Genomic DNA, 5,497 nt, shown 5'->3' on the forward strand with positions numbered 1-5,497 from the left:
CATCGGGCTATAAATAATTCACCTTTATGCTGCCAATCCAGGTCCACCTGAGCTACTTCAATCTTAGCAGCCTGATCCACCTGCTGGTTGTTTTGATGTTCTTCAGTAGCCCGATTCTTGGGCACATGAGCATCTACATGGCGTACCTTTACAGCCAGGTTCTCTACCCGAGCAGCAATATCTTGCCACAATGCAGCAGCCCAGATGGGTTTGCCCCTATGCTGCCAGTTGTTTTGCTTCCATTGCTGTAACCATCCCCACAGGGCATTTGCTACCATCCATGAATCAGTGTAGAGATAGAGAACTGGCCATTTTTCTCGTTCAGCAATGTCTAAAGCCAGCTGAATGGCTTTCACTTCTGCAAACTGACTCGATTCACCTTCTCCCTCAGCAGCTTCTGCAACTCGTCGTGTAGGACTCCATACAGCAGCCTTCCATCTCCGATGCTTTCCCACAGTACGACAGGACCCATCAGTGAACAGGGCATATTTCTTTTCATTTTCTGGTAACTGGTTTTACAGTGGGGCTTCTTCAGCACGACCCACCTCCTCCTCTGATGATATCCCAAAGTATTTACCTTCTGGCCAGTCCATAATCACTTCCAAGATTCCTGGGCGACTGGGGTTTCCTATTCGAGCCCGCTGAGTAATTAGTGCAACCCACTTGCTCCATGTAGCATCAGTTGCGTGATGCGTAGAAGAGACCCTTCCCTTGAACATCCAGCCTAGTACCGGCAATCGGGGTGCTAGGAGGAGCTGCGCTTCAGTACCGACCACCTCTGAAGCAGATCGAACTCCTTCATATGCTGCCAGTATCTCCTTTTCAGTTGGAGTATAGCGGGCCTCAGATCCTCTGTATCCCCGACTCCAAAACCCCAGGGGCCGACCTCGAGTTTCCCCAGGTTCTTTCTGCCAGAGGCTCCAGGTGGGGCCGTTCTCCCCGGCTGCAGTGTAGAGCACATTCTTTACATCTGGTCCTGTTCGAACTGGCCCAAGGGCTACTGCATGGACTATTTCCTGCTTGAGTTGTTCAAAGGCTTGTCGTTGTTCAGGGCCCCATTCAAACTCATTCTTCTTACGGGTTACTTGGTAGAGCGGGTTTACAATCAGACTGTAATTTGGGATGTGCATTCTCCAAAACCCCACAACACCTAGGAAAGTCTGTGTTTCTTTTTTGTTAGTTGGTGGAGACATAGCTGTTATTTTGTTGATCACATCCATTGGGATTTGACGACGTCCATCTTGCCATTTTATTCCTAAAAACTGGATCTCCCGTGCAGGTCCTTTGACTTTATTTTGTTTTATGGCAAAACCGGCTTTCAGAAGGATTTGGACTATTTTCTTCCCTTTCTCGAAAACTTCCTCTGCTGTGTCACCCCACACAATAATGTCATCGATGTACTGCAGGTGTTCAGGAGCTTCCCCCTGCTCTAGTGCAGACTGGATCAGCCCATGGCAAATGGTAGGGCTGTGTTTCCACCCCTGGGGCAGCCTATTCCAAGTATATTGGACTCCCCTCCAAGTGAAGGCAAATTGTGGCCTGCACTCTGCTGCTAGAGGGATGGAGAAAAATGCATTAGCGATATCAATTGTGGCGTACCACTTGGCTGCCTTCGATTCAAGTTCATACTGAAGTTCCAGCATGTCCGGCACTGCAGCACTCAGTGGTGGCGTGACTTCGTTCAAGCCGCGATAGTCCACTGTTAGTCTCCACTCGCCATTAGACTTTCGCACTGGCCATATGGGACTATTGAAAGGTGAATGAGTCTTGCTGATCACTCCTTGGCTCTCCAATTGACGAATTAGCTTATGGATGGGAATCAGGGAGTCTCGGTTGGTGCGATATTGCCGCCGGTGCACAGTTGTGGTAGCAATTGGCACTTGCTGTTCTTCGACCCTCAGCAACCCCACAACAGAGGGGTCCTCTGAGAGACCAGGCAAGGTAGATAATTGTTTAATGCCCTCTGTCTCTAAGGCAGCAATACCAAAAGCCCACCGGAACCCTTTTGGGTCCTTGCAGTATCCTCTTCTAAGATAGTCTATGCCAAGGATACATGGAGCATCCGGACCAGTCACAATGCGGTGCTTTTCCCACTCATTCCCAGTCAGACTCACTTCAGCCTCCAATACAGTCAACTGCTGAGATCCCCCTGTCACTCCACAAATATAGATGGGCTCTGGTCCTTTATAGCTCGATGGCATTATAGTACATTGTGCACCGGTGTCTACTAAAGCCTTATACTTCTGTGCACGTGATGTGCCAGGCCATCGAATCCACACAGTCCAATAAACTCGATTGTCCCTTTCCTCCCCCTGGCTGGAGGCAGGGCCCCCCTAATCCTGGTCAGAATCTTCCTCGTTTCTGTGTTTGAAGGACTGTCTGCTGGAAGTTGGAGCAGCAAACTTTTCGGAGAATCCCTTTTTCCTGATTGTTTTCTTTTGCAACTCACGTACCCGTGCCTCTAGGGTCGCGGTAGATTTTCCATCCCACTTTCTCATGTCCTCTCCATGGTCTCGTAAGTAAAACCACAGGGTGGCACGGGGTGAGTACCCACCATATCGTCTTCCTTGTGTGGGTGAACGCCTACCCCTGACAGCTGAGACACTGCTTTGTACAGGTGCGAAGGAGAATAATCTCTCTTCAAGTTGGTGAACCTTTTCAGAAAGTTTCTCCCAAGTGTTCTCCTTTGGTCGGTGGACACTGGTTGGTTCAGGTGGGGAGGACAATAGATTCTCTTCAAGTTGGTGAACCTTTTCAGAAAGTTTCTCCACAGCTGAGACGCAGGCCTGTAAGGAAGAGGAGAGACTTTCTTCGTACTGCCGGAGTTGTTTAGCCGCTTCACCCACTGTGGGTTCCTCATCCTCTTTCCAGGCCATTATTGCCAATGAGCTGGCATATGATGATGGTGCACTCCGTACAAACTTCCGCCACATGGGTCGTGTACACTTGACTTCATCTGGATCTGTGGATGTTTGATTGAGGTCTGGATCCTCATAAATCACTTCCCGTACGGCTAATTCCCTCAGGTACTGGATTCCCTTCTCCATAGTGGTCCACTTGCCTGGTAGACATAAAATATCTTCCTTGAAGGGATACCTTTCCCTCACAGCTGAGAGGAGACGCCTCCAGAGGCTGGTGGGTCGTGCTCCATCTGCAATTGCTTTGTCAATGCCGGCGTCTCGAGCAAGGGATCCCAGCCGCTTGGCTTCCCTGCCGTCTAATTCCACACAATTGGCTCCAGAGTCCCAGCACCGGAGCAGCCAGGTGGCAAGCTGCTCACCTATACAGCGACCAAAATCTTTTCGCACATCTCGTAGCTCGCGCTCGTTTAGGCTTCGGGTAGTTACTGTTGCTCTTTCGGCATCCTCATCTTCCTCCTCCTGAATCCTTGACGGCCCAGCGTCGTCATCATCTTCGTCATCTCTATACTTAGTTTTGGCAGAAGCCTTACCTGGATTGGCAGAAGACTCTCTGCGTTCTAAACGACTTGAATTTCTGTACCATATTTTCACCTTCTCTACAGGGGCAGCTTGCACTGCTACTGCTCGTTTCTCTGACTTTGTTACAGGGTCTGCCACAGGGGTTGGAATGCCCTCTGCAGGGTCAACTTGCACTGCTACAGCTCGTTTCTCTGACACGGCCACAGGAGCTGGAGCGGCTACAGGAGCTGGAGCAGTTGCAGGAACCGGAGCTGTAGCGGCTACAGGAGCTGGAGCTGGAGCTGGAGCAGTTGCAGGAGCTGGGACTGGAGCAGCAGTAGGAGCTGGAGCTGGAGCGGCTTCAGGAGCTGGAGCTGGAGCGGCTTCAGAAGCTGGGACTGGAGCAGTTGCAGGAACTGGGACTGGAGTAGCGGCCGGAGCTGGAACTGGAGCGACTGCAGGAACTGGGACTGGAGCAGCTGCAGGAGCTGGAGCTGGAGCGGCTTCAGGAGCTGGAGCTGGAGCAGTTGCAGGAACTGGGACTGGAGTAGCGGCCGGAGCTGGAACTGGAGCGACTGCAGGAGCTGGGACTGGAGCAGCTGCAGGAGCTGGGACTGGAGCGGCTGCAGGAGCTGGGACTGGAGCGGCTGCAGAATCCACCGTAGGGGTCACAGTGGCCGTTGGATCTGTCACAGGGTTTGGAGTGGCCGCAGGGTCTGTCACTAAGTTGACAGCAGTATCAATGGCAGCTCGATAGGCATGAGCCAGGCCCCAGCACGTTACAATGATTTGTGTTACTTTGGAACTGCCAGAATCATTACACCTTTTTTTCAAGCATTCTGCCAGTTTTTGAGGATTTTGCCATTGTTCAGGGGTGAATTTCCAACACACTGGGGGTGCCAACTGCTCTAGATGCCTGCCCATATCCACCCATACTCCCTGCCACCCACAACTATACTGCCTCCGGGCAGATCTCCGGATGAGCTTCATAAGTAGTTGTTTAACTTTAAGCAGAATCTGAAGTGCATTCATGAGGCAGAACAACAAGACTATGGTATTCTGAGTATTCCAGAAATATTCAATATCTTGGAGAGCTATTGTGACAAGCTCAGGGGATAAGAGGGTGGTGAAGGAGGAAGGCAGAGTGACCCAGGAGGATACAGGGGTGGTGAAGGAGAAAGGGAGAGTAAGCAAGTAAGGAAAAATATCCTCCCCTTTCCCCTCCACAGATTGACTCTCTAATGGAGAAAAACAATAGGTATAATTGCTAATAGTTCCCAAGATGCTGTTTCCAAAGTACAGAGTCCACGATGTTACTGAGTATAAATACCAAGTTAGAGTCATGACCAGATATCTTATCGTCTCATAAGCCATTGCTATAACACTTAGTACCATAATGGTCTGAAACCAGGGCCCGGAGAGGAGAAACAACACTACAGAGAGCAAATACGGAAAATAATGTACTATAATACTCAATTTGGAAAACAGGCGCAGCAGAGTTGTGATTAAAGCAATCAGCATCATGACAAGTGACTATTAAGCAGGTCTAATCCTTACACCAATTTTAGTTTAACACACTCTGATCAGATCTGCCGTTATCTCAACCTTTCGGGCCCCACGTTGGGCGCCAAAAAGACTGTCGTGGTTTAACCCGACCGGCAGCTAAACACCACGCAGCCGTTCGCTCACCCTCCCCCCTCCCTCTCTGGGACGGGGGAGAGAAATGGAAAGTGAAGCCCGTGAGTTGAGATAAAGACAGTTTAATAAGACAGGAAAAAAAAAATAACAAAAATAATAATGACAATAATAATAATGATGATACAATGGGGATAATACGAAAGTAATAATAGTATGTACAAACAAGTGATGCACAATGCAATTGCTCACCACCCGCTGACCGATGCCCAGCCTAACCCCGAGCAGTCCGGCCCCCTCCCCCCGGCTAGCCACCCCTATATATTGTTTAGCATGACGTCAGATGCTATGGAATACCCCTTTGGCTAGTTTGGGTCACCTGTCCTGGGTCTGTCCCCTCCCAGCTCTTACTGCACCCCCCAGCCTGCCTGTTGGCAGGACAG

The sequence above is a fragment of the Netta rufina genome (genome assembly GCF_964035555.1).
Source record: "Netta rufina genome assembly, chromosome: 18".
Lineage (NCBI taxonomy): Eukaryota > Metazoa > Chordata > Aves > Anseriformes > Anatidae > Netta > Netta rufina.